This window comes from Anolis sagrei, chromosome 10 (genome assembly GCF_037176765.1).
Source record: "Anolis sagrei isolate rAnoSag1 chromosome 10, rAnoSag1.mat, whole genome shotgun sequence".
Classification (NCBI taxonomy): domain Eukaryota; kingdom Metazoa; phylum Chordata; class Lepidosauria; order Squamata; family Dactyloidae; genus Anolis; species Anolis sagrei.
Window position 1 is genome coordinate 32,218,938 of NC_090030.1, and position 18,506 is coordinate 32,237,443.

The window sequence follows — 18,506 nt, forward strand, 5'->3', positions numbered from 1 at the left end:
CCGACATTTTTGGTTATCCAATGTTCTGCCGGCCCGTTTATGTCGGATAAGCAAGACGCTACTCAGTGGAGTCTTGCTCATCCGACCTTCACTTATCCGACATTCTGTCTTATCCGACACCCCCTTTTTCCTCCAGCATTTCCCCTTCAATTAAAGGAGCGCTCCCCTAGTATTCAAGGTGTCTAGCGCCATGTCGGATGAGTAACAGTAGGAAACTCCATATTATCTGACATTTTTGTTTAGCCAATGTTCTGCCAGCCCATTTATGTCGGATAAGCAAGATGCTACTCAGTAGAGTCTTGCTTATCCGACCTTCGCTTATCCGACATTCCGTCTTATCCGACACCCCCCCCTTTCCTCCAGCATTTCCCCTTCAATTAAAGGAGCGCTTTAGTAGTATTCTAGGTGTCTAGTGCCGCGTCGGATAAGTAACAGTAGGAAACTCCATATTATCTGATATTTTTGTTTATCCAATGTTCTGCCAACCCATTTATGTCGGATAATCAAGATGCTACTCAGTAGAGTCTTGCTTATCCAACCTTCGCTTATCCGACATTCCGTCTTATCCGACAAGCCCTTTTCCTCCAGCATTTCCCCTTCAATTAAAGGAGCGCTCCTCTAGTATTCAAGGTGTCTAGTGCCGCGTCGGATGAGTAACATTAGGAAACTCCATATTATCTGACATTTTTGTTTATCCAATGTTCTGCCAACCCATTTATGTCGGATAATCAAGATGCTACTCAGTAGAGTCTTGCTTATCCAACCTTCGCTTATCCGACATTCCGTCTTATCCGACACCCCCTTTTCCTCCAGCATTTCCCCTTCAATTAAAGGAGCGCTCCTCTAGTATTCAAGGTATCTAGCGCCGCGTCGGATGAGTAACAGTAGGAAACTCCATATTATCTGACATTTTTGTTTATCCAATGTTCTGCCAGCCCATTTATGTCGGATAAGCAAGACGCTACTCAGTAGAGTTTTGCTTATCCGACCTTCGCTTATCCGACATTCCGTCTTATCCGACACTCTTATCCGACACCCCCTTTTCCTCCAGCATTTCCCCTTCAATTAAAGGAGCGCTCCTCTAGTATTCAAGGTGTCTAGTGCTGCGTCACATGAGAAACAGTAGGAAACTCCATATTATCTGACATTTTTGTTTATCCAATGTTCTGACAGCCCATTTATGTCGGATAAGCAAGACGCTACTCAGTAGAGTCTTGCTTATCCAATCTTTGCTTATCCGACATTCCATATTATCCGACACCCCCTTTTCCTTCAGCATTTCCCCTTCAATTAAAGGAGCGTTCCTCTAGTATTCAAGGTGTCTAGTGCCGCGTCGGATGAGTAACCGTAGGAAACTCCACCTTATCTGACATGTTTGTTTATCCAATGTTCTGCCAGCCCATTTATGTCGGATAATCAAGATGCTACTCAGTAGAGTCTTGCTTATCCGATATTCTGTCTTATCCGACACCCTCTTTTCCTCCAGCATTTCCCCTTCAATTAAAGGAGCGCTCCTCTAGTATTCAAGGTGTCTAGTGCCGCGTCGGATGAGTAACAGTAGAAAACTCCATATTATCTGACATTTTTGTTTATCCAATGTTTTGCCAACCCATTTATGTTGGATAATCAAGATGCTATTCAGTAGAGTCTTGCTTATCTGACTTTCCGTCTTATCCGACACCCTCTTTTCCTCCAGCATTTCCCCTTCAATTAAAGGAGCGCTCCACTAGTATTCTAGGTGTCTAGTGCCATGTCGGACGGGTAACAGTAGGAGACTCCGTATTATCCGACATTTTCATTTATCCGACATTCTGCCATCCCATTTATGTTGGATAAGCGAGACCCTACTGTATTTTAATTTACCGGCAGGCCATTGGGGCCTCTTGAGATATTTTAGCATTGCCACTGATGGGAGTTGCAGCCCAACGATATCCCGAAACGGCCCATCTAAGATCCTGAAAGTCGGGCAACTGTCGACAAATACTAGGCAAAAACCAGCCTTTGCCAATATATATTGTACTTCATGCAAAAGTATATATTTTCTCCCATGCTGCGCTTCCTGCTGTTTGCCAGCCATTGTTCGATCTACGTTCTGGATTTCTTTAAAAGGCCCATCCAATATTTCGGAATGAATTCGTAAGCCTTACTGCTGCAAGGCGAAGAGTGTGACCTAAAAAAGGTGTGTGTTTTTTTTTCACAGTAAGCTATGCACACAATAGAATGAAATGCCAGCTTCCTGTATAGAAATCACTATTTAGAGCAGCGGTTCTCAACCTGGGGGTCGGGACCCCTGGGAGGGTCGCGACGGGGTGTCAGAGGGGTCGCCAAACTCCATCAGGATACACAGTATTTTCTGCTGGTCATGGGAGTTCTGTGTGGGAAGTCTGGCCCAATTCTATCATTGGTAAGGTTCAGAATGCTCTCTGATTGTAGGTGAACTATAAATCCCAGCAACCATAACTCTCAAATATCAAGGTCTATTATCCCCAAACTCCACCAGTGTTCACATTTGAGCATATTGAATATTTGCGTCAAGTTTAGTCCAGATCTATCATTGTTTGAGTCCACAGTGCTTCCTGGAGATAGATGAACTACAACTCCCAAACTCAAGGCCAGTGCTCATCTAACCCTTTCATTATTTTGTGCTGGTCATGGGCATTCTGTGTGCCAAGTTTGGGTCAATTCTATCTCTGGTGGAGATCAGAATGCTCTTTGATTGTAGGTGAACTATAAATCCCAGCAACCATAACTCTCAAATATCAAGGTCTATTATCCCCAAACTCCACCAGTGTTCACATTTGAGCATATTGAGTATTCGCGCCAAGTTTAGTCCAGATCTATCATTGTTTGAGTCCACAGTGCTTTCTGGAGATAGATGAACTACAACTCCCAAACTCAAGGCCAATGCTCATCTAACCCTTTCATTATTTTGTGCTGGTCATGGGCATTCTGTGTGCCAAATTTGGGTCAATTCTATCTCTGGTGGAGATCAGAATGCTCTTTGATTGTAGGTGAACTATAAATCCCAGCAACCATAACTCTCAAATATCAAGGTCTATTATCCCCAAACTCCACCAGTGTTCACATTTGAGCATATTGAGTATTTGCGCCAAGTTTAGTCCAGATCTATCATTGTTTGAGTCCACAGTGCTTTCTGGAGATAGATGAACTACAACTCCCAAACTCAAGGCCAATGCTTATCTAACCCTTTCATTATTTTGTGCTGGTCATGGGCGTTCTGTGTGCCAAGTTTGGGTCAATTCTATCTCTAGTGAATGCTCTTTGATTGTAGGTGAACTATAAATCCCAGCAACTATAACTCCCAATGTCCAGAGATTGAAAACACATCCTGCTTATCAGATATTTACATGACGATTCATAACAGGAGCAAAATGCCAGTTATGAAGTAGCAACGAAAATAATTTTAGGGTTGGGGGTCACCACAACATGAGGAACTGTATTAAGGGGTCGCGGCATTAGGAAGGTTGAGAAACACTGATTTAGAGCAGCGGTTCTCAACCTGGGATTTATAGTTCACCTACAATCAAAGCGCATTCTGAACACCACCAATGATAGAATTGGGCCAAACTTGACACACAGAACTCCCTTGCCTTGAAGGTACTCGCTGGCGCATGCCTCCCTCCAGTCTTGCCCGCTCTCCCTTGCCCGCACATGCGCACCACGTTGCCATGCTCTCCCCTCCCTACTTGGACTCTCAAAAAGCCTTCACCTTGGCTAAGAGGTCGGCCAATCACATTGTAGGAGGGCCTTTGGTGGGAGCTTTTGCAGTCTGTTTCCATAAAGGAAGAGAAGGACAGGCGGAGAGATCTTCAGCCTTCTCCGCCAAAGGGGTTCCTAAGACCATCCGAAATATATGCTTCCCCAAACTCCCCCAGTATGACAAGGCTGGAGGGAGGTGCGCACCAACAAGTTCCTTCAAGGCTTCGGGGTTCTGTGTGAGAAATTTGGCCCAATTCTATCAATGGTGGGGTTCAGAATGCTCTTTGATTAGAAGTAAACTATAAATTCCAGCAACTACAATTCCCAAATGTCAAGGTCTATTTTCCCCAAACTCCACCAGTGTTCACATTTGGGCATATTGGGTACTCATGCCAAGTTTGGTCCAGATCCATCATTGTTTGAGTTCAACAATGATGGTGAACTACAACTCCAAAACTCAAGGTCAACACCCACTAGACCCAGTATTTTCTGTTGCTCATGGGAGTTCTGTGTGCCAGGTTTGGTTCGATTCCATCATTGGTGGAGTTCAGAATGGTCTTTGATTGTAGGTGAACTATAAATCCCAGCAACACCAACTTCCAAATATCAAGTCTATTGGACGTAGGTGAACTACAACTCCCAAACTCAAGGTCAATGCCCATTGGACCCTTCCAGTGTTTTCTGTTGCTCATGGGAGTTCTGTGTGCCAGGTTTGATTCAATTCCATCATTGGTGGAGTTCAGAATGCTCTTTGATTGTAGGTGAACTATAAATCCCAGCAACAACAACTCCCAAATATCAAGTCTATTTTCCCCAAACTCCACCAGTGTTCACATTTGGGCATATTGGGTATTTGTGCCAAGGTTGGTCCAAATCCATCATTGTTTGAGTCCACAGAGCTCTCTGGGCGTAAGTGAACTACGACTCCCAAACCTCAAGGTCAATGCCCATTGGACCCTTCCAGTATTTTCTGTTGCTCATGGGAGTTCTGTGTGCCAGGTTCGGTTCAATTCCATCATTGGTGGAGTTCAGAATGCTCTTTGATTGTAGGTGAACTATAAATCCCAGCAACTACAACTCCCAAATATCAAGTCTATTTTCGCCAAACTCCACCAGTGTTCCCATTTGGGCATTTTGAGTCTCTTTGATTATAGGTAAACTATAAATTCCAGCAACTACAATTCCCAAATGTCAAGGTCTATTTTCCCCTAACTCCAACAGTGTTCACATTTGGGCATATTGGGTATTCATGCTAAGTTTGGTCCAGATCCATATTTGTTTGAGTCCACAGTGCTCTCTGGATGTAGAGGAACTACAACTCCCAAACTCAATGCCCTCCAAACCCTTCCAGTATTATCTCTTGGTCATGGGAGTTCTGTTCCAGATTTGGTTCAATTCCTTCATTGGTGGAGTTCAGAATGCTCTTTGATTGTAGGTGAACTATAAATCCCAGCAACTACAACTCTCAAATGTCAAGGTTTATTGCCCCAAACTCCACCAGTGTTCACATTTGGGCATAATAGGTATTCATGCCAAGTTTGGTCCAAATCCATCATTGTTTGAGTCCACAGTGCTCTCTGGATGTAGAGGAACTACAACTCCCAAACTCAAGGTCAATGCCCACCAAACCCTTTCAGTATTATCTCATCGTCATTGGAGTTCTTTGTGCCAGGTTTGGTTCAATTCTTTCGCTGGTGGAGTTCAGAATACTCTTTGATTGTAGGCGAACTATAAATCCCAGCAACTACAACTCTCAAATGTCAAGGTTTATTTCCCCAAACTCCACCAGTGTTCACATCTGGGCATATTGCATATTAATGCCAAGTTTGGTCCAAATCCATCATTGTTTGAGTCCACGGAGCTCTCTGGACGTAAGTGAACTACAACTCTAAAACTCAAGGTCAGTGCCTACTAGACACTTCCAGTATTTTCTGTTGCTCAGGTTTTCAGGTTTCGTTCAATTCCATCATTGCTGGAATTCAGAGTGTTCTTTGATTGTAGGTGAACTATAAATCCCTGCAACTATGACAATATCAAGTGATAATATCAATCCCCTCCTCCCACACAATCGGTATTCAAATGTGAGTGTATTGGGTTTTTGTGCCAAATTTGGTCCCGTGAACACATCCTGCATATCAGATATTTACATTACGATTCATAACAGTAGCAAAAGAAAGTAGCAACTAAAATAATGTATGGTTGGGGGTCACCACTGAGAAGGCCCTGTATCTCGTCTCCACCAGATGTACTTGTGTCAAAGGCAGGAGCGAGAGCAGCGCCTCCCCGGATGATCTCAGGGTCCTCGATGGTTCGTAAGGTTCGTAGAGGGCCACCACTGAGAAGGCCCTATATCTCTTCCTCACCAGATGTACTTGTATCGAAGGCAGGAGCGAGAGCAGCACCTCCCTGGATGATCTCAGGGTCCTCAATGGTTCGTAAGGTTCGTAGAGCAGTATGGGGCCACCACTGAGAAGGCCCTGCCTCTCGTCCCCACCAGACGTACTTGTGTCAACGGTGGGACCAAGAGCAGGGCCTCCCCAGATGATCTCAGGGTCATCTATGGTTTGTAAGGTTCGTAGCGCAGCATGGGGCCACAAGGAGAATAATGTTATGGTTGGGGGGTCACCACAACACGAGGAACTGTATTAAGAGGTCGCGGCATTAGGAAGGGTGAGAAACGCTGCCATACGGAAACGTCAACCCCAGGGGCGGCTCAACCCATACGCAAAGTAAGCATTTGCGGTATAGTTGATGTTGCCCAGGGGTGCTCTTGAGGCACTCTTAGGGGAAAATAAACCTTGACATATGCGAGTTGTGGTTACTGGGATGTATAGTAGGCCTGGGTAACAACGGAAAAAATTGTTTCTAAAATCGATTAGTTTTTTGGGGGGTTTTGCGTTTCGTTATTTAAAATAATTACAAAATTTTCCTTTTAAAAAGTTCAATATTTACGAAATTTCGTAAATGTGAAAAAAATTACAAAACATTAACGAATCAATTTCCGAAACAATAACGAATCGATTCGTTAATGGCAGCCGCGACCGCGAAATACGCTAAAAAACCTCCAAAAACTTCTGAAGCTTCCCTCTCCCTCTGTTGTTGACTGTTGGTGTGATATTATAATTTTTTTTCACTAATTAAACCATAAAACTTGCCCCAGACATGAGGAAATAATAACGAAACGACCTCAGAACAATAACGAAACGAATACAATAACGAAATACGAAGCATTTACAAAACGTGTTTAAAAATTCGTTTTTTTGAAAAAATTGCTCCAGAATGGTTCGTTATCGTTTTGTAATTGAAAAAATTAACGAATTATTAACGAATTACGAATTAACGAAACGAAACCGCCCAGCCCTAATGTATAGTTTACCTACAGTCAGAGCATTCTGAACTCCACCAATGATGGAATCGAACCAAATATGGCACACAGAACTCCCACGACAAACAGAAAATATATATCAGTGATTGGTTGGTGGGCGGGGTGGGCGGCAAAATACTGTTTGCTTACAGTTGAAAATTACCTAGGGCCGGCTCTGCTAAGAAATGAATGGCATAAGACTGAAGTGAACTGAATAGATGATGTACCGTATATAAGCCAGCATTGTTTTGTTCCAACCGCCAGACACGCTTCCCCCCTTAAAGTACCCATAATATTTCCTTGGGGAGAGCTGTTTGAACAGCATCGCTTTCTCCCCCTTCTTTCGGGTGTTTCTTATCCAACCTTGTGTTGACATCCCTCTTTCCCCAAAACTTTCTCCCCCGAAGTCACTTCCTGCAACTTTTTTCTGCCTGCCAGGACAATCATTATATGTCGAACGTCCAATGTAATTGTTCATTGCTATCGGTAATTCTTTCTGTGATACGGAATGAAATGTTTTTGTACAGTTTCTTTCTTCCTTTATGTAGATCTTTATGTAAAAGGGGGGGGAGAGTTATTTTTCCTGATATATGATCATCACAGCTGGGGATGAAATATAATTTGGTAAGACTTTGAGACTCGATGTGAATCTTCGTTTATTTTTGGCTTTCGCTCCAACGCTGGATCTTTGCCTCTCGAGAAATGGAAAAAAATTACTTTTTTGGCTGCACATTAAATCGAATACAAAACTTCAGCCATTTGCAACCGACGTTCCCAGCATATCCAGTTTCAGCCAAGGCCTGTTCTTCTCTCTAATGGGATTCGTGAACGAGTGAAGAGAGGGATTCTTGAGAAATGTTCCAGTTCTGAACTTCACTTCACTTTATTTCTTAATTAGTCGCTCTCCACCAGGGTGCTCCGAGTGACTTACAGTCTAAAATAGCATTTACACAATATAAAAACATTCAACAGTGACTATTTGGCAAATTAGATATTGATTACTTAAATGCACAACCAAACAGCCAAGTCTTGAGTGCTGTGGGGCGTGACATTGCACATAACTGAATACGTGATGCCACACCACATATGTAGTTTTCTGTCACCACTTTAATACCTGGGACGTACTCTGTTTCTGTCCTTTTACAGGTGCCTTTCCTTTTGACTCAGTGAGAGGGAAAAGAATTTCCTTTCTAAATCCCTTTACTGCCTTGTACTGCTGCAGTTTCCCTTTTAGATTGGCTGGGGCTTTCTTGTGAGCTGTTAAACCTTTGCGCTTTATATCACAGGCTTGAGACACTCTGGTAAGCAACGAAGTAACAAAGTTTATTTATAGCTTCTGGTTCCAATCCTTTATGGTTACATTTGTGTTTTGTTACAGGCTCAAGTCTTACATTCAGTATCATTCACTTGGTTAACTTTTCTTATGAAACTCTCACAGTTTCACATCAATGAATATCATCATCATCATCATCATTTAATTACTTATTAATCGCCTTCCATCCGAGAATGCTCTAGGCGATTCACAGCTAAATTGTAAAAGATAAAATACATATATACAAAAATTAAAAATTAACAGAGATTGAATGCTCTAGTGAAAAGCCAGGTCTGAAGTGCTAGAGTAAAAGGCCCTGTCACGCATGTCTCTCATATAGGGCGGCAAGAAATTCCATAAGGCAGGGGCAGAAATGGAAAAAGCCCATCTGCGCCTGGTCCTTTCCAAGTGCACTTCTCTAGGACCCGGTATATAGAGTAAGTAGCGTTGGGCTGGTCGTTGCGAGCTCTGATGATGGGAGAAGGAGAGGCGGTCCCTAAGGTATGATGGACCCTGGCCGTAAAGAATTTTAAAGGTCAGAACTAACATCTTATACAGGCCACGGGACTCAGTTGGAAGCCATTGTAAATGTTGCAGCACTGGTGTTCTATGGCATTTCATGCGTGTTCTTGTGAGTAACCTGGGTGCCGCATTCTGAACAATACGGAGCTTTCGGGTCATGGACATCGGAAGGCCAACATACAGGGCGTTGCAATAGTCCAGCCTAGACGTGACCGTGGCATGGGTGACCATTGCCAGAGCCTCGTCAGATAGGGAGGGTGCCAGTGACCTCGCTTGTCGTAGATGGAAAAAGGCCTGTTTGCTGGCAGCAGCCACCTGAGCTTCCATTGTCAGCTGCGAATCCAGGACGACACTTAAGCTCTTAACAGTGGTCGATGGAGATAGGGCGGCACCATCAAAGGTGGGCAACGGAGGAGTCAGACCTGCCGGGCAGCCATGCCAGAGAATCTCAGTTTTCGCCGGGTACACCTTCAGTCTGCTAGCACGTAGCCAGTTCGACAGAGATTCCAGACATCGGGTGAAATTGTCTGGAATTGACGTTGCTCCAGGTGCAGGAGGAATTGGGTATTGTCCGCATATTGGTAGCAGTCCAGGCTGAATCTCCGAGCCAAACTATAGAAGTCTCTATAGGTTGCATGCCAATTGACAACCCAGAACTGAGAATGGTCTTGATGTGACAGGAGCTGAAGTGGAGTGAGGTTTGAGTATGGACCCAGCAGAAGACAGAGCAGTCCTCAAGTGCCTTTACCTGAAAGGCCGCACACCAAAGGAGACGTTCAATGAGATGAAAGAGTTTTATGGTGATTTATTTATTTATCGTGTCAGGAGCAAACCAAACAGTTGTACTGCATTTTTAACAAACAAACAAACAAAACACAACACAACAGGCCTGTCCAGTGCATATTAGAAGTGTCCATAACACACGGGAAGCATCCAGTGCACATTAGCAATTGTTCAAAGCACATGGGAAATGTCCAATGCACATTAGCAGGATTTGAAGTGCACTGGAAGTCTCCGTGGCACATCAGGAGCATGCAATGCACATTAGAATTGTTTCAAAGCACATGAGAAGCATCCAGTGCATATTAGAAGTGTCCATAGTACATGAGAAGCATCCGGTGCACATTAGCAATTCTTTAAAGCACATGAGAAATGTCCAATGCACATTAGCAGGATTTGAAGCACACTGGAAGTCTCCGTGGCACATCAGGAGCATGCAATGCACATTAGAATTGTTTCAAAGCACATGAGAAGCATCCAGTGCATATTAGAAGTGTCCATAGTACATGAGAAGCATCCGGTGCACATTAGCAATTCTTTAAAGCACATGAGAAGTGTCCAATGCACATTAGCAGGATTTGAAGCACACTGGAAGTCTTCGTGGCACATCAGGAGCATGCAATGCACATTAGAATTGTTTCAAAGCACATGAGAAGCATCCAGTGCATATTAGAAGTGTCCATAGTACATGAGAAGCATCCGGTGCACATTAGCAATTCTTTAAAGCACATGAGAAATGTCCAATGCACATTAGCAGGATTTGAAGCACACTGGAAGTCTTCGTGGCACATCAGGAGCATGCAATGCACATTAGAATTGTTTCAAAGCACATGAGAAGCATCCAGTGCATATTAGAAGTGTCCATAGTACATGAGAAGCATCCGGTGCACATTAGCAATTCTTTAAAGCACATGAGAAGTGTCCAATGCACATTAGCAGGATTTGAAGCACACTGGAAGTCTTCGTGGCACACCAGGAGCATGCAATGCACATTAGAATTGTTTCAAAGCACATGAGAAGCATTCAGTACATATTAGAAGTGTCCATCACACACGAGAAGCATCCGGTGCACATTAGCAATTGTTCAAAGCACATGAGAAGTGTCCAAAGCACATTAGCAAGTTTCGAAGCACACGGGAAGTGTCCAAGGCACATCAGGAGCATGCAACGGACATTATAAATGTTTCAAAGCACATGAGAGGCATGTGGTGCATATCAGAAGTGTCCAACGCACATGGGAAGCATCCAGTGCACCTTAGCAATTGTTCAAACCACATGAGAATTGTCCAAAGCACATTAGCAGGATTTGAAGTGTGCATGAGAAGTTTCTAAAGCACATTAGTGGGATTTGAAGCACACTGGAAGTGTCAAGGGCACATCAGGAGCATGCAAGGTACATTATAAATGTTTCAAAGCACATGAGAAGCATTCAGTGCATATTAAAATTGGGTTGTTGTGGGTTTTTTTCGGGTGATATGGCCATGAACATTAAAATTGTTTCAAAGCACGAGAAGCATCTAGAGAACATGGCCATATAGTCCGAAAAAACCTACAACAACCCAGTGATTCCAGACATGAAGGTCTTCGACAATACACATCAGAATTGTTTCAAAGCATATGAGAAGCATCCAGTGCATATTAGGAGTGTCCATGGTACATGAGAAGCATCCAGCACACATTAACAATTCTTTAAAGGACATAAGAAGTGTTCAATGCACATTAGCAGGATTCAAAGCACACTGGAAGTGTCTAAAGCACATCAGGAGCATGCAACGTACATTAGAATTATTTCAATTCACATGAGAAGCATTCAATATGTATTAGAAGTGTCCATAACACACGAGAAGCTGCCGGTGCACATTAGCAACTGTTCAAAGCACATGAGAAGTGTCCAATACATATTAGCAGTATTTGAAATACACTGGAAGTCTCCATGGCACATCAGGAGCATGCAACGCACATTAGAATTGTCTCAAAGCACATGAGAAACATCCAGTGCATATTAGAAGTGCCCATAGTACATGAGAAGCATCTGGTGCACATTAGCAATTCTTTAAAGCGCATGAGAAGTGTCCAATGCACATTAAAATTGTTTCAAAGCACATGAGAAGCATCCAGTACACATTAGAGTGTCCAAAGCATATCAGAAGCATGAGATGCCCATTAGCAATTGTTCAAAGCACATGAGAAGGACCCAATGCACATTAGCAGGTTTTGAAACACACTGGAATTGTCCAAAGCACATCAAGAGTATCCAGTGCACCTTAGAATGGTTTTCAAAGCACATGAGAAGCATCCAGTGCATGTTGGAAGTGTCCAAAGCACATCAGGAGCATCCAGTGCACATCAGAATGGTTTCAAGGCACATGAGAAGCATCCACCGCATGTTGGAAGTGTCCAAAGCACATCAGGAGCATCCAGTGCACATCAGAATGGTTTCAAGGCACATGAGAAGCATCCACTGCATGTTGGAAGTGTCCAAAGCACATCAGGAGCATCCAGTGCACATCAGAATGGTTTCAAGGCACATGAGAAGCATCCACTGCATGTTGGAAGTGTCCAAAGCACATCAGGAGCATCCAGTGCACATTAGAATGGTTTCAAAGCACATGAGAAGCATCCACTGCATGTTGGAAGTGTCCAAAGCACATCAGGAGCATCCAGTGCACATCAGAATGGTTTCAAAGCACAGGAGAAGCATCCACTGCATGTTGGAAGTGTCCAAAGCACATCAGGAGCATCCAGTGCACACCAGAATGGTTTCAAAGCACATGAGAAGCATCCACTGCATATTGGAAGTGTCCAAAGCACATAAGGAGCATCCAGTGCACATCAGAATGGTTTCAAAGCACATGGGAAGCATCCACTGCATGTTGGAAGTGTCCAAAGCACATCAGGAGCATCCAGTGCACATCAGAATGGTTTCAAAGCACATGAGAAGCATCCACTACATGTTGGAAGTGTCCAAAGCACATCAGGAGCATCCAGTGCACCTCAGAATGGTTTCAAAGGACACAAGAAGCATCCACAGCATATTGGAAGTGTCCAAAGGACATCGGAAGCATTCAATGCATGTCAGACGTGTTCAAAGCACATTCGGAACTGCCTGAGACACCAGAGGTGCATTAGAAGCCACAATGCGCATTGGAACTCACTGGTTAGACCACACCTGGAATGTTGTGTCCAGTTCTGGGCACCACAATTCAAGAGAGATATTGACAAACTGGAATGTGTCCAGAGGAGGGCGACTCAAATGATCAAGGGTCTGGAGAACAAGCCCTATGAAGAGCGGCTTAAGGAGCTGGGCATGTTTAGCCTGAAGAAGAGAAGGCTGGGAGGAGATATGATAGCCATGTATAAATATGTGAGAGGTAGTCACAGGGAGGAGGGAGCAAGCTTGTTTTCTGCTTCCTTGGAGACTAGGACGCAATGGAACAATGGCTTCAAACTACAAGAGAGGAGATTCCATCTGAACATAGAATCTCTGCCCTGGAGTGTGGTGGAGGGTCCTTCTTTGGAAGCTTTTAAGCAGAGGCTGGATGGCCATCTGTCAGGGATGATTTGAATGCAATATTCCTGCTACTTAGCAGAATGGGGTTGGACTGGATGGCCCAGGAGGTCTCTTCCAACTCTTCGATTCTATGATTCTAGGATTCTAGTGGTGCTCAGGTGTGCGCCTATGCCATTCTGCAAGAGTGTCTTGTGGCAACGTAGCTGTGGATTTGTATAATGACGAAACGTTGTTTTCCTCCCAGCCGGCCTTAAATACACAGCTGCCTTTTGTGCACGTTCTGCTCAAACAGGTTTTTGGAAACCACCTGAGCTGCTTCCAAGGGATTGGCTTCCCGAACGGGAGCCCAGTGTGCATGTGCCGCGCAAGCAAAGCAAACCCGACCGGCTCTGCCATTCGGAGCGCAAACACCTCCCGCCGAACCCACAAGAAAAGCCTGGGATTGAGGCTGAATTATAAGGCCAGCCGGGTTAGCCCTTTGACAGAAAGCTGTGGTCGGTTGAGGATTATTTTCTTACATTTGGTCGGTCTGCCGGATCAAGGTTTTCGTCCTTTTCGCCGGCTTGTTTTTGTGCTCAAAACTCCCTGTGTGTTCTTTTACTATTTTTAAACAGAATTTTCCTGCTCAAATAAATGTGAACCAGACATAAATCGGCATGTTTGTGAGGTGGTTTTAAAAACATGCCTTCCCCTCTTCCTCCTCCTTCCTTTTTGTGGCTTTGGGGTATGGGTTGATTTTATTTTTTCGTTCCATAAAGGCAAACAAGACACAAATGTCTGGAATTTGCAAAGCAATGTGTTTATTTGTGTCTCTGTTTCATAACTTGATGCATTGGGTGGTCGGAGTGGTTTCTCCAAAAAAACAAAAACAAAACATGAGCCCAAAGCTAAGAGTTTGGAGTTCAGTGCCATTGATTGAGATGTTGGGTTTTAGCCTGCCACTTTTGGACTCTCATTTGCTGAGGTTCAGAATGCTCATTGAGTGTAGATGAATTGTTTGAGGAGCCCCCGGTGGTGCAGTGGGTTAAAGCACTGTGCCGGCAGGACTGAAGACCGACAGGTCACAGGTTGGAATCCGGGGAGAGGCGGATGAGCTCCCTCTATTAGCTCCAGCTCCTCATGCGGGGATATGAGAGAAGCCTCCCACAAGGATGATAAAAACACCAAAAATCATCCAGGCGTCCCCTGGGCAACGTCCTTACAGACGGCCAATTCTCTCACAACAGGAGCGGTTGCTCCTGACACGACAAAAAAAATAATTGTTTGAGTCCCCAGTGCTCTCTGAATGTAGGTGAACTACAAATCCCAGCAACTATAACTCCCAAATGACAACGTCTATTTCCCCCAAACTCCACCAGTGTTCACATTTGGGCATATTGAGGATTCATGCCAAGTTTGGTCCAGATCCATCCATGTCTGAGTCCTCAGTGCTCTCAGGATGTAGGTGAACTACAAATCCCAGCAACTACAACTCCCAAATGTCTAGATCTATTTCCGCCAAACTCCACCAGTGTTCACATTTGGGCATATTGAGGATTCGTGCCAAGTTTGGTCCAGATCCATCCATGTCTGAGTCCACAGAGCTCTCTGGATGTAGGTGAACTACAAATCCCAGCAACTACAACTCCCAAATGACAATGTCTATTTCCCCCAAACACCACCAGTGTTCAAATTTGGGCATATTGAGGATTCGTGCCAAGTTTGGTCCAGATCCATCCATGTCTGAGTCCACAGTGCTCTCTGAATGTAGGTGAACTACAAATCCCAACAACTACAACTCCCAAATGTCAACGTCTATTTTCCCCAAACTCCACCAGTGCTCACATTTGGGCATATTGAGGATTTGTGCCAAGTTTGGTCCAGATCCATCCATGTCTGAGTCCACAGTGCTCTCTGGATGTAGGTGAACTACAACTCCCAAACTCAAGGTCAAGGCCCACCAAAGCCTTCCAGTTCCTTCTGTTGGTCATGGGAGTTCTGTGTGCCAAGTTTGGTACAATTCCATCGTTGGTGGAGTTCAGAATGCTCTTTGATTGCAGGTGAACTACAAATCCCAGCAACTACAACTCCCAAATGTCAAGGTCTATTTCCACCAAACTCCACCAGTGTTCACATTTGGACATATTGAGGATTCATGCCAAGTTTGGTCCAGATCCATCCATGTCTGAGTCCACAGTGCTCTCTGGATGTAGGTGAACTACAACTCCCAAACTCAAGGTCAATGCCCACCAAAGCCTTCCAGTTCTTTCTGTTGGTCATGAGAGTTCTGTGTGCTAAGTTTGGTTCAATTCCATCATCGGTGCAGTTTGGAATGCTCTTTGATTGTAGGTGAACTATAAATCCCAGCAACTACAACTCCCAAAGGTCAAGGTCTATTTTCCCCAAACTCCACCAGTGTTCACATTTGGGCATATTGAGGATTCGTGCCAAGATTGGTCCAGATCCATCCATGTCTGAGTCCTCAGTGCTCTCAGGATGTAGGTGAACTACAAATCCCAGCAACTACAACTCCCAAATGTCAACGTCTATTTCCCCCAAACTCCACCAGTGTTCACATTTGGGCATATTGAGGATTTGCGCCAAGTTTGGTCCAGATCCATCCATGTCTGAGTCTACAGTGCTCTCTGGATGTAGGTGAACTACAACTCCCAAAGTCCATCTCCAAACAGTCTTCAAAGGCAGCCCCACATAGAGAGCGTTGCAGTAGTCTATACAGGATGTAAGCAGAGCGTGGACTACCGTAGCCAGGACAGACTTCCCAAGGTTGGACTAGTTGTATTTTCTGAACAGTCTTCTAAGGCAGCCCCACATTTTGAGCATTGCAGTAGTCTATACAGGATGTAAGCAGAGCGTCGACTACCGTAGCCAGAACAGACTTCCCAAGGTTGGACTAGTTGTAGTTTCCAAACAGTCTTCAAAGGCAGCCCCACATAGAGAGCATTGCAGTAGTCTATACGGGATGTAACCTTAGTTAAGTCAGACTTCCCAAGGTTGGACTAATTGTAGTTTCTGGTCTTCAAAGGCAGCCCCACATAGAGAGCGTTGCAGTAGTCTATACGGGATGTAACTAGAGTGTGGACTACCGTAGCCAGGACAGACTTCCCAAGGTTGGACTAGTTGTAGTTTCCGAACAGTCTTCAAAGGCAGCCCCACATAGAGAGCATTACAGTAGTCTATACAGGATGTAACCTTAGTCAAGTCAGACTTCCCAAGGCGCACAAGCTTTAACTGTGCAACTATTTAGTTTCTTGGGAGTTCAATTCTTGGTTTGCTCTTGAACCCAACCATTCGTTCCGAACGCCACGGCTCGGCTGATTCCGACTTCCTTAATGAGATACTTTGGGTTTGCGATCCCATCCACTTGCTTCCTATTGCTGCCTTTCCGACTCCAGGCGCTCCTTCCTTGATTACAGCCCTCGTTTGGATGAATGATTGAGCCTTCAGGTACAGGAAATCTTCAACAGGTTTTGATGGCTTCTCCACCTCCGTCTTTGAAATTCATGAAAATCTTCCCTGCTCGTTATTTTTGTTTTCTCCCTATTCGGCGGAGACCCCGCATTTGCCCTTTTGTCCTGATCTGCCCATCAGTAGTCCTTCCGCGTCTTTGCCCTTTTCTGCGGGAGATACGGTCTCATCCCTTTATCTTAAATTACTAATGTGAAGAGATGCAGCTCGTGCCATATTACCTGCCGAAAAGGGCAAAGACATGAACTACCTGGATCAGTCACAGTCCGGCTTCAGGCCTGGTCACGGCACTGAGACGGCCTTGGTCGCCTTGGTGGATGACCTCCGTAGAGAGCTGGACAGGGGGAGTGTGACCCTGTTGGTTCTCTTGGACATCTCAGCGGCTTTCGATACCATGGATCATGGTATCCTTCTGGGACGCCTTTCCGAGATGGGCCTCGGAGGTACGGTTTTGTCATGGCTCCAGTCCTTCCTGGAGGGTTGATTCCAGATTGTGAAGCTGGGAGACGCCTGCTCGGACCCCTGGCCTTTGACCTGTGGTGTCCCACAAGGCTCTATTCCAGTGGTTCTCAACCTTCCTAATGCCGTGACCCCTTAATACAGTTCCTTCATTTTGTCATTTGGGAGTTGTAGTTGCTGGGATTTATAGTTAACCTATAATCAAAGAGCATTCTGAACTCCACCAACAAAAAAAATCAAGCCAGATTTGGCACACAGAACTCCCAAGACCAAGAGAAAGTACTGGAAGGGTTTGTTGGGCATTGACCTTAACTTTGGGAGTTGTAGTTCACCTACATCCAGAGAGCACTGTGGACTCAAACAATGATGGATCTGGACCAAACTTGGCATGGATACTCAATATGCCCAAATGTGAACACTGGTGGTACTTGGCGGAAATAGACTTTGACATTTGGGAGTTGTTATTGCTGGGATTTATAGTTAATCTATAATCAAATAGCACTCTGAATCCAGCCCAAAATAGATCTGCACTAAACTTGGCACACTACCGACATGGCCAATATTAACTACTGATGGGGTTGGGGGGGGGGGGGGGCGCTGTTTTTGAATTCTGGGAGTTGTAATTCACCAACACCAACAAGGATGAGGAAAGGTAGAGAGATCTTCAGCCTTCTCTGCCAAAAGGGTTCCTAACACCATCAGAAAAATGTGTTTTCTGATCGTCTTTGGCGACCCCGCTGAAACCCCCTCACAACCCCCCCAGGGGTCCCGACCCCCAGGTTGAGAAACACTGCCTTAAGACCTCCCGGGGCAGAACAGTCTTAAGAGCAATAGGATTCCCAAAGATTCCCAGGGAAACAGCCCTAAAGGTCTGCGGAATTTCGGAGGGGAAAACAGCTTTGAATATCAAAGAACTCCAGCTGAAGTGACTACAGGCCTACTGGTAGGTCCACTCGGTGCTTTGAGACGCAGTTCAACCCGGTAGTGGAGCCCACATCAGTTAGGTTTAGGTTCACAGTCAGCCTGGGAGAAGTTTGGAAAGGGATTTTTCTTTAAAGTATCAGTTAGAAGCCACCAGTTCAGAAAAGGCAGAGGAACGAGAGACCAGATTGCCAATATCCGCTGGAGAATGGAGAAAGGCAGGGAGTTTCAGAAAAACATCTACTTCTGCTTCATTGACTATTCTAAAGCCTTTGACTGTGTGGATCATCATAAACTGTGGCAAGTTCTTGGTGGGATGGGCATCCCAAGCCCCCTTCCCTCTCTCCTGAGGAATCTGTACAAGGACCAAGGAGCCACAGTCAGAATTGACCACGGGACAGGAGACTGGTTCAAGATTGGGAAAGGCGTCCGGCAAGGCTGCATCCTCTCAC